The sequence below is a fragment of the Epinephelus moara genome, chromosome 16 (assembly GCF_006386435.1).
Source record: "Epinephelus moara isolate mb chromosome 16, YSFRI_EMoa_1.0, whole genome shotgun sequence".
Classification (NCBI taxonomy): domain Eukaryota; kingdom Metazoa; phylum Chordata; class Actinopteri; order Perciformes; family Serranidae; genus Epinephelus; species Epinephelus moara.
This window is the reverse complement of record NC_065521.1, coordinates 23,545,104-23,557,277: the sequence shown is the minus strand read 5'-3', so window position 1 is coordinate 23,557,277 and position 12,174 is coordinate 23,545,104.

Sequence of the window (12,174 nt, the reverse complement as noted above, 5' to 3'; positions counted from 1 at the left end):
TTGGCTGATTTCCAGTTTCTCACCCTTGTGAATGCTGACAGCTGGCTTGCATTATTAACTGTGCAGCATCTGTCTGGATTTCACAACATCCCGCCTGCAGGACTCAGCTCTCTCTGGCTCTAATGAGGACAGAAGACACGAGCAGGATGGCAGTGGAGAGGAAACATGATGGCTGAGAGTAAAACAGCTTCTGTACATACCAGAGCTGGGACCAAGTCACAAGTAGCCTCAGTCGCAAGTCTTTGCACTCAAGTCCTGAGTCAGTTGCCAAGTCCTACACTTTGAGTTTCGAGTCCTGAACAAGTCACATGTAATGTAGTTTTAACAACTGAGTAATAATTTATTAATAGTAATAGTAATAATATAACCTGCACGTTTTACATAACTCACTGTTATTTGTTTTTTGTTGACGACTGTATAGTTTTTGTACATGAACGAAATTATCTTTGGCATAGTTTTTGTCTTGACTGCAGCCTGTGAGGCCAGCCCTATAAATGCTGCCTGTGTGAGTGATGGAGTTACACTATTGGTCAGAGTGAGTGATGATGTGAGTGTTGGCGTTTTGCGCTGACAATCCTGTATTATATCCTCAGGGGGTTGTTTGTTTTCAGCCATACTGTGTACTGTTCTTCATCTTAAAATATATTTCCATGAATTTGTTTGGACAGCAATATTAGGGCTGGGGCTGCAAAAGCATCCATGAATGTCCGTGACTGAGTGAATGCTACAACTTCCTATTTCAAATTAAAAGTCCTCTAGTGTTTCATACCCAGTCCAGCCATATACTACATTTCTAACATTGTCTTGTTTCCAACCAGTGCTCAGTAACGTAATGTTAGTTCCTCATGATTCTCTCCTGCAACTTGATTGGAAGTGTCATGATCCTGGTTTATATTCACTTATCTTGTGGACTTTGATTTGGGTTTTCATGTTTCATTCATGTTTTATCTATTTCCTGATTTATTTTGTAGATTCTCTCCTCATGCGTCACGTCTGGCTTAATTACAGTCTTTGTGTCTTCCCTTCACACCTGATCTGTATCAGTCTTGTTTGCTCCACCCTAGTGTTCCCAACCACACCCTTGTTGTAAGCCAATCCCCATTTCCCTCCTTTTGCCCGTGACCTCCTGCTCCAGCAGTGTCTCGTTCTCGTGATTAATTGTCTCTGCATATATACCTGTGTGTTTCCCTTTGGACTGTTTGTCTGTGTTCGTCCTTGTGTTCATGGTGTTGTTTCCTGCCTGGTCTCCTGAGTTCTTACCTGCGTTCATCATGTTATCCTGGTTGGTTTTAAGTTTAGTTTTGGTTCTTACTTCTTTTGAACTTTGAGTTACCTGTCTGTTTTGGATGGGTTTTTTTGATCAGCTTTATCAAAGCTGGCCTTTTGTTCTATATCGATCTGCCTACTGTTGTGCATTTGGGGCCCTTCTTGAACTGATGACAGTAACAGAATATAAACAAAAACCAGGATCATGACAGGATGTGGTTGGATTGGTTCAAATAGAATGGATCATCTGAGGAATCAAATGTCGTCGTGCTGAAAATGAAGAGTGTCAGTGTTCGTGTCTGACTGCAGTCTTTACCTGGTGCTAATCAAGCCTCCAGGAACAGCACGGGGCTTATAGCCAATTTGAGATAGTTGCTGAACAATTAGACGTACAGCTTCCGACTTCATCACGTGATTCCACTGGGCCTAAACAGACCTTTTCCCATTGACCTTCATTGTGAAAAAGAATTCAGTAAATCAGCAGATAATTTGGAGGTACGTTAACTTACAAACACATAAATAGCCCTTATTTAAACCGTGCCCCGAAAGTTGTAAAATCCACAAATATCTGAATCCAGAGTTATTATGAACTGTCATTAATGTGAGCGAGTTCGAAATGCTAGTGTGCTTGCTCTTTAGGCACGGACGTGGAAGATTCGGGTAATTTTATACCTGGCACTTCAACTCTTTTTACATAATGTGCCACTGAGCAACTTCTATAAGAAATAACAAACACACCTTAAACACCGTATCCAGTTCTCTTTATACATCCATGGGGCTGATGGTGTTTGTTTCAGTTGTCTTGTCAGAGCTGGTTTCTACAAGAATGACCGTCAGCAGCATCACTGATAAAACTGATTTGATTTAATGAGACTGAGTGAAAAGATCACAAACTCAAGACATGGCAAGTTGTTGTGTCAATGTTTCACTTTAGCAGACCTGTAATGTTCTCATAAATATGTATGTCATGACTATTTCTGTCACCTAATGCTCATTTGTGCAGTTAGCGTGAGTAATGCTTTTTCATCAGCTGTCAAACCGGAGAGAATAGGCCGTGCAGCGTGATATTAACACACAATAAGTCTTTATTTCACTGATCACTCTGTGGCCTTTAAGCTGTTCTGAAACTGACGACATTGAACTGCCTGGCATGAAAGTATTACCATATAAAATTCAGTTTCTGACATGTCAGTGATAAGTCTCATTAGTCACAGTTTTGTGTTCTTCAAAACAAGTGAAAAATGTGACACAGAGTGAAATAGTTTAATTCCAGCTGTCACAGATGTAAGTAAGACAGAAGTGTAATGGAAACATTTTGAATTATTTTTCTCATTAGATTTTAAACATCAGCTCTAGGGATAGAAATGTTAATTGGTCGGTCAGTCTAGACCAGTGGTTCTCAAATGGTTTGCCAATCCAGGCGTGCTGTGAAATTTTGTGATAACCACACATTATTATTGCAATATTCAACTGGGCCTATACAAAAAGCTATGATTACATTTTCAATTGACTGTATCAGTATGTTGTGTGCACCTATTTCCTGATAAAGAGGCAAACTCTAGCTAGACATTTTAATTTAATTTCATTTAAATTTAATGGGGAACCTATTTGTCGCCGTTCTCACGTGTGTGTGTGTGTGTGTGTGTGTGTGTGTGTGTGTGTGTGTGTGTGTGAGACTCATGATAAGCCTTGATTGGCAGCCAGTGTGAGGGTGGTAACATTTAAAAGGATAAAATCGTGAGTGGGACGATGGATCACTTTATTGTATGGAGGAAATTACAATAAAGCACCAGCGAAGACGACCTACCACCCAAAGTAGACAGTATCACAAAAGCTACCTATCTTATTTTTTCTTATTTTATTGTCTTATGTCATGCTAAGCGTGATAACCCACGTTATAAAAGCCGTTGTGCACAGATATAAATACTGGTGCGCCTTTGGTACAAAAAGTTTGAAAACCACTGGTCTAGACTAAAATATCCCAGTAAGCACTGGCTGAATGCCATGAAATTTTTTACATACATTGGTCCCTCAGGATAATTTAGTCTGATCCCTTCACTATTTATTCGTTTCAGGTCAACATTCTATTAGGTCATTATTTTATTTATTTATAATTGTATTTATTTTATTGCTTTGTGGTTTCTCTTTGTACTTTGTAATCACTAATTTGGTTAGTGCTATATGAATAATATTATCATTATTCCCACTGGCCTCAGCTGTAGGCTACTTTGTTTTTTACACTAATCAGCAAATGCTAACATGCAAAGAAAACATGACAAACATGGTAATCAATATACCTGAAAATAAGACAATGCACTCGACTCATGATTAGACCTTGAAGACTGAGTGCTGGCTCCTTAATGTGAACCGCCTCAAATAATCATTTGTTCCAGCCTCCATTAAGCTGTTGAACAATGTTAAAAACTAGTGCAATAGAGCAACGAGCAACGTGCATTAAACACACGGCACTTTAGCACTCAGCACTTTTTCTTGCACTTTAGACGTCTCTGTATGTTTGTGTTGTGATTGTTAAATGTAGTCCATGTCTGTTTTATGTGATAGAACTGTCATTGTGATGATGCAATGAAATGTAGCACTGTGCCCAAGATGAATTTCCCTTAGGGGACAATAAAGTTTACCTTACCTTACCTTACCTTACCTTACCTTACCTTACCTTACCTTAATAAATATAGAAAAGTCAAGGACAGCAATTTTTTTTTCTAATATTGCCACATGAACGATTCGTGCAAGACGTCCTTCTTCAGCTTGTGTTCCGGCGATGTCATCAGGTGCAGAAGAAAGGTGTCTTGACTGAAATGTTCATGTGGTAGGATTAAAAAGTTAAACTGATATTGAGTGATGTCCTAAGCATTACATCTTAAAAACATTTGAGCTAAATGCTAACATCAGACCATAGTGTTGAGCTCAAAGCACAGTGTGCTAAGTATGACCTCACATAGGCACTAGCATGGATGTAGACTCTGAGGGCCATCCACACCAAGGACGATAACTGTAACGATAACGATGTAAGCACATTGATGAGCAATAATGTCCTGTAAACAGTGGCACCAAGCACGCTCTCATGTTGTGATTGCAGGATTCTGATTAGCTGTGTTTCTATCGTCCATTGCTCTGAAAGTGATCCCAACGATATCATTCGCCACTGTCAGTGCCTTAATAGTTGTGGTGTGGACTCCACCAACAATATTTTCATAGTAACTGTTCTTGGTGCTGATGGCCCTAGTTTTGTTTCACTGCAGCGTATCACAATAATCCCTTCCATCCTCCACCCCTGCATCCACCTGTAGACTCAGAACTTAAGCCCTCATGTTCGTCACTCTCCAGTCTCTGCAGGCTGATGTTTGCCTGTGTGGAGAGACAGGGTCAGAGTCCATATGAAAACTTTAACTCTGTATTCACATTAAAAATTGTTTTGTGAGTAGGCAGACTAAGTTGCATTTTGTCTTTTTATTTGACCACCACCTTTTAAAATGATGTTGGATTTCTGTGTTACTAATTACACTGCGTACAATTGATAAGATGATCTTGTAAAAATAAAGGAGGAGTAAAAGTATTTTTGCAAAAACAAAACAAAAAGAATGTGCCCTTTGTTATGTAACTACACATTTCCTCTGACAGAGAGAGAATGAAAATAATCCTCTTATGAAAAATAAAAAGTTACAGATTACACCCACCCCCATAATATCAAAATGGATAAACCAAAAACTGAAAGGTGGGCTAAGTGAAGTCGCATCTGGGCTCAACTGTGCAGATGCTCACTGACGGGAAATGCACTTCCATCAACAGGCTCTGAGTGCTCATATTTATGGTGAATATTGATGTAACATCTAATACTGCTGAGTACCAGATTCCTGATGCGAGCGAGGAGGGAAAGAGGGTCCTGAATATAAATGTAAATGTGCCGTCCTTATCAGTGGAGACTTGTGATGTATGACGGGTGGAGGTTAGGGGATGTGAAGGCCTCGGCCTTGGTTCTGTTTGATGATACAGCCATTAATCAGCTGACTGACTGCACTGATTGGTTTCTGTGAAAATTACATTGCGGCAGTGGGACATCCTTTGAGTCTGCTGTTTGTATCTTTTAACTACATGTGACAGAAATGAACATCCAAACCATAAACGCATGTTGTTGCACGAAGGATTAACTGTTGAATTATAAATTAATATGCTTCTCAGGACTTAGAGAGAGAGAAGATGGTGATGCAACATGTACAGGCTTTAAAGCAATAGTTCAGCACTTTTGGAAATACTCTTAATTAGTTTCTTGCCAAGCGGAGGAGTGATCACTTGTAGCGTGATAGCTAACGATTAGCTTAGCTTAGCATAAACAGTGGAAACAGGGTTTGATCTCAGTGGGGTGCTCCACGAATGATGAGTTAGCATTTTACCACTCCCAGTTTCCTAATCTTGAAGTCAATGGGTTTTTGGTTAGATGACTGAAATAAGGTCTGTGGTTACAGAAGCATAAGAGATTTTCACATTGTGTTCTGTGACATAAAATACATTAAATATCCCATTCGTGAATTTTGAAGCTTTTATGCATCTTAAAAAAGGCGGTTGCTAACAAGTGGCTAAATAACACTACACATAGTCATCATGCTGAACACAGCTTCACAGCCGTGTTGTTGTTTTTTTATAGCCTAACATTACCTAACGATTTCTGGTGATTGCATTTAGGCTTAAAAAATCATAAAAATGGTGTTCATTTGTGAAGATTATCTTGCTGAAGAAAACCTTTAGGGATCATTAATTTTCGTTTGCCACCAAGGTTATTTTCTGCAATAATCCAAAATCCAATGAAAAAAACCCCACAGAACCAGGGCGAGGCTAACTTCTGTGTCGGTCTACAGAAAAACGTCACCCCTGCACCCCTCTATAGCCAATTTCAACATTCAGGATGTATTGTTATAGCACTCACCCATTTACATTTTATTAAGGCTTAAAGCTACGCATAATTACAGGCGGGGCCACTTGAGTGACAGGCTGTCTGTGAGGCGTCGCTACAGTCTGAGAGTCAGATCCACTCTTCACTCCTCCACAGCTCCACCCGCTCTTCTAAATATGGTCACCTCTGGCTCCAAAATAACCAAGATGGCGGCACCCAAAATGTCAAACTTGAACCTTCAGAACAGGAGTCTACAAACCAATGCGTGACATCAACTAGCTACGTCCATTCTTTTACAGTCTATGTTTCCTTTCAAGCCTGACTCAAGAAGATTTGGGCCCGTGCCCGATTAATATCCCAAGTTTCCACTGAAATCATTAGTAGTAAAACATTTATTACCAGTCAAGTCAACAAGCGGTAAAATAAATTTGTGACAAAGGGTGCATTAGTTACTCCGAACAGAGCGCACACGCTGGACCTTTCGTTATTTCGGAGCACTGTTGGAACATAGGCCTACCATTCAGTTCAGAGCAGAGCATTCTCTAAGCACTCTGTCTGAGGAGGCAGAGCAGCAGGGCACAATGAAAGTGAAAATTAACCATTCATTAATTTCTACAGAAATAGAATGCTCTAACACCGAGAAACTGGTGCAAACCCAACCTGATTCAAGCCTCGGGGAATGTTAAGAAATGATGGCCCGGCCCGACCCCGGCAGGTCGGGTCAAGCCTTATTGGGTTCAGGGAGCAAATCAAAGCTTACACTGGACTATCTCTTTGAATCCAGGTACCTGCAAAGAAATAATGCAGCCATAAAACTATAGTTTTATGTTTTCATACTCTATTTTTTCCAGTTTTTATACGACGCTAAACTAACCAGCTGCTGGCAATAGAGTTGTCTTTGCTGTACAAGAGTGGTGTCAATCTTCTCATTTCACTCTTTCAGATTTCTAAACAGGCTGATGAAGACTTTTTGAAATGAAAATACAGTGGTTTGTCATCATGTTTCCGTGGAGACAGTTTAAACTTGTTTGTGCCTGAGATATTTTTTTTTCTAATTTGCAAACGTATTGCAAATCAGAAAACCTTGAATGTTGAACAACCCTCAAATGCTTTCATGGCACCACTCTGTTCATGTTTCATGCTTTCGTTTCACAATGCATTAATGTATTTCTTATGTGCTTCTTTAAAAATAAATGGGTTTAAAGGTGTTAATTTGATTCTTACAGGCAATAAAGTCATTGTTATGATGTTTAGTCCGTCTGTGTACGTACAGGGGAAGGACACAAAATAACAGAAACACTTTATGCTGACACACTAGCCACAGAGCATACGAAATCACTGCAGAGAAAAATCCCACCTCTCTGAAACAGTTTTGAATATTTGTGCCAGGCCTGTAGTATTGGATTTAATTATATAGTACAGGTGTTCATATATTGTGTCTCCTCCTGCGTTCCTGGTCCACCGGATCCATTTGAGTGGTTCTGAGCTGTGTGTCCTTATAACAAAGGTCGTGTCTTGCCGCAGCAAAAAGCACAAAAGCCCCGTAGGCCATTTGTGACTCAACCAAGGACATCTCACCTCACTGCACCACCGACCAGATGCTACAACTGCAGCATCAAAATGTCAAAAAAGTCATTCAGCATGGAGTTTCACTGGAACAACACATTTTTACAATAATTAGAAATGAACAGATGAATCAGTCCAATGACATGAAACTACTCACAGTCGTTAAGTGAGTAAAAAACAGTAACTCGAAGTCATGATTTTCTCACAATAAAAAGTGTGACACTGAAAAGAGTCATCGAGCATCTGTGGGCTTCAGGCAGAGCGTTGTATTTTTCCAGTCAGGCATAGAAAGTTCACTTGAATCACTACAAAATTGAAACACGCTGAAAAAGAAAACATGGTTTAACATATTATAGCAGTGACGAGGAAATGATACTGTAGCACTCAGATGCCTGCAAGAGGCCATATTCTCCTCAGTTTTTATTTTTATTACAGTCTTGGCTCCTGTTTTTGAGGTTCAGTGTTCTTATGTGTCCCCAGACAGATAGCCGCCCGGAGCGTCGGCACTCATCAGTGACTCAGTGTGTGCAGAGGATGACAGTGCCAACCTGGAGCCAACAGAGAGTGCTAATTGTGTCTGTTTGGATTGCGATGCATTAGTCTGGGAAATCAAACAGCACAAACCAGTTACCGTCACTGGTTGGTGTATCCTGGCTGTCCCAGGACTCCCAGCAAGCCATCCCAAATTAACTTCTTTAGTGTTACAGTCAGCTCTGAAAAAGTAGATTTCAATCATGGAGTGTTTACTAAACTCAAACCTTTGCTGTAGTATATGTATTTCTTTAAATGAAATGTTTTATTGGGTGTTCAATGTGTCTGAAATGGTCAGGTGTTTGTTCCTCAGTGCTGCAGAATATGTTTAAAGTCAGGCGGGGTGAAATGCGTTAAGATCTACATGCTCTAATAACTCTAAAGGAGTTAGTGGAGCATGTAGATCACCATTTGGTTGCCACTCGTTCTCTCCATCGCTGTGTATTAAACAGACTAAACACACCCTAAAATCTATTTTGGATCACCGCTCTTCTCCTCGCAGCCTCACATATTTGAATACAATTTTTACATAATTTGTGATCAGCAGTATCGCTGAAATATGTGAGGATGCACAATGTCGCTCTGAGGGTTTTATCAGCTCAGATAAGTGTGCGTGCCCTCCCCCGTCTGCATGATGGGGTGTTAGTAATCAGTCTGATGTGGCCCTCCAGGTGGATGTTGTTCTCTGGGGTACCGTGGGCGGATAAAACCGGAGCAAAGCTGATTTAACTCTGGTCAGATACTGGCTACCCACATGTTGTATAAACATATTGACTACTGGGCATCACAGAGGATGATGTAAAAGTCTAAACACTGGTATACATATTCTCAAAAATAAAATATGTGACATTGTTTGCTTTTAGAATAATGTGCATCCTCAGTGATGGGGGCTTGAGGTCCCGAGTAAGACAGTTCAACTCTGTATGGAACAATACAAAATGATTTTTGGAGATCAAGTTATCCCTGGGGGATCTGACGTCAGCCCATGATCTCTTCTTTCTAGAATGGCGAGTTTGTTTGACTGCTACACTGCGTCCTACATCAAACTGCTGAACTGCAATACTGACAGACAAATACCCACACTGCTTTTCTACTTTTTTTTCCTCAAACATATTGGTCTTAAAAAATAACTTGACTATTGATGAAATCATTTCTAGTGTTGCTAGTGTTACACACCTTTTGCCTGCAGTATGAGCGCTTCAATGGGGCCAATATTTCAAGTGTGAAACAAACATTTAAAGGAGCAGTGTGTGAGATTTAGGGGGATTTAGTGTTATCTAGCTTTGAGGATTGCAGATAGCAACCAGCTGAAACTTCTCCAGGTTAGAAATCCTGCAGTGTTCATAGTTCAGGAGGTTCATAGAGGGAGCCGAATTATCCACAGTGGTCACTTCCTCTCGAAAACAAACAGGCCAGGTGATTAGAACCAATAAAAAACACTGAATAAAGCAGTTCAAAGATAAACAGTCAGGGTTATTCTGAAGTTGCTCATTGCAGAGGTGCTGCTAACTACAGTAGCCAATGCCAGTACGAGAATGGCCAGTATTTGGTTTGTCCATGCTGGGCTACTGAAGAAACATGGAGGCGCAACAAGGTGGAGTCTATGGACCAGGATCAGGGCTGTTAACTAAAGGCCAGGACATAGTCTTTGACCTCATGGGAGCAATGATGTATGACACATACGCAGTGTAACTGGAGTTGTGATGTTGGAGGGTTACAGCAGATGGTGCTAGAAATATATAATGCTCTTTGGGTGCGCTCGGCCAAGTTTTAAGTTTACTCAATTGGACAGCGACTCCCAGCCAACATCCATACCTGGGGCCCATATGGGTAGTAAATGGCTTGAAAAATGGGCTCTATATGATTGTTCATGGGCTACATATTGGCCCCATACCAATTGCCCACATGGGTGGGTTTACCCAAGTGGACCCCAGATAAGATGCCCATTTTGGGCTCATACCCACTTGGTACCCAGTGGCCCTAACATAACCATGTGGGGTCCACTTGGGTAAGGCCATCAATGTTGCCAATTGACATGGGATCAATATGGAACCCATGGATAATCCCATATAGGGCCCATTTTTCAACCCATTTACTACCAATATGGGCCCCACAAACAAATGCTGGCCGAGCTGATTTACAATAGAACAGTTTCATACAGACAGCATGTATTTATGGTCTTTTATTATGCACTTTTTCCAAATTACAGAGTTGTAATTGTGCCGACTGCAGACGCCTCAGCGAAACAAATCAATCATCTCAGTATTCTATGATAGTGTGGCAGCTATTGAGCCTGGGGTACAACTTGTACCCCAGTGATATGACGTGATGTGACGCTGAGCCTTCTCCTTTTGTTAACCTCTTTGATGAGGATCTGCTCCCTATGTAGATATAAACAGCTCAGTATAAGGCAACAAAAACACAGCAATTCTTATTTTCAGGTGATTACACACTAACGAAAACATACTTACTATATTCCATTCCCCCAAAATACTACACAGTGGACCTTTAATGGCTGTGCTGATGACACACCAGTGCAACCGTATGAAGAACTAAAGTCATTTAAGTACAGCTCCATGAGCATAACTCAGTGGGCCTTTTTGGTGTTGATGTGTCCAATAAGAGGAATATTTTCTGTGTGCTGCAGTTACTTGTTAAATGTGAGAGCTCCCCCTACTGACGAGATCTGAGATGACAGTGGAAAACAATATTAGATCAGCAGCTGTAATTGAGCATGAATCAGCCCACCTGTGTTCAGTTAAATATGGAGAAGGGAAGCTGAGAATAATCACCGACCCAACGTGGCTGCAAAACACACTGAGCACTCCTAATGGCTGGTAATGCATGCAGTGTGTGTGTGTGTGTGTGCTCNGGGGGGGGTGGGGGTGGGGGGGGGGGGGGGGGGTGGGATGAAGGTGGGAGTGGAGGTGGTGCAGGTGGGGGGGTGGGGGTGAAGGCAAGCAGGGAGGCTGAAGTCAGGGTTTCCATGGAAACCATTGTATTTCCCTCCCCTGTGATTGGTGCTACTGGCATGAGCAAGTATCTGCTATTTTTGTCATTATTCAACACCTCAGACACGAGCGCAGTCATAGGATACGCACGCGCGCACACACACACACAGAACACATAGAACTTGAGGAGTGGAGCATAAACAAACACAAAGACTCCTCTATGCTCAGTTTCCTTCTTCCAAATGCCTCAGTAGTATCTCTATCACATCTTAGATGTTAAACATTAAAACAAACAAACAAACCTTCTGCCTTCTACTGTATAGATCATATGAGCGACCACAGCAGCCCACAGTGTGATTATCAAACTGTCCCCACTCCAAAATCCACCCCAGAAACAACAACACAGTGCTGGTTCATGTCAGGTAACCTCGGTTGAACAGTACTTGGATCAGTTTACCAATTGATTTATCAGTAACAAGAAGCAATGACTCAGAGAACTAATCAGCGTTGGTGGAGCTGCTCTTGCACTGATGAATGAATCCCTCATTAAATACACTGCATGAAAGAGAGATGTCACACACTGATGTGTGGGACAGTTCATTCATGCAAATCCTGAGGGAGGAATAAACAATTTTCAGAGCATCAATCGAGACAAGAAAACCTAAAAATAAAGCCGATATGCCGTAGGATGGAAAACAAAGGGGATATACACAGTAAAATACAGTAACAGTGGGAAAAATGAGAAGAGCTGACAGATTGAACGGCCTCCTCCATACATTAAAGGTTACCTTTTATGTCCAGAACACATTGTTATTAAATCATCTCAGTTGGCACGATTACTAAAAGTATGATTCACAGAGAAAACAACAGAGCACATGAGCCAGAGGCAGCAACAGTGGGCCAACCTGTTTACAAGAGTCTGACCCCAAAATAAGATACTGAACCAAATAACAT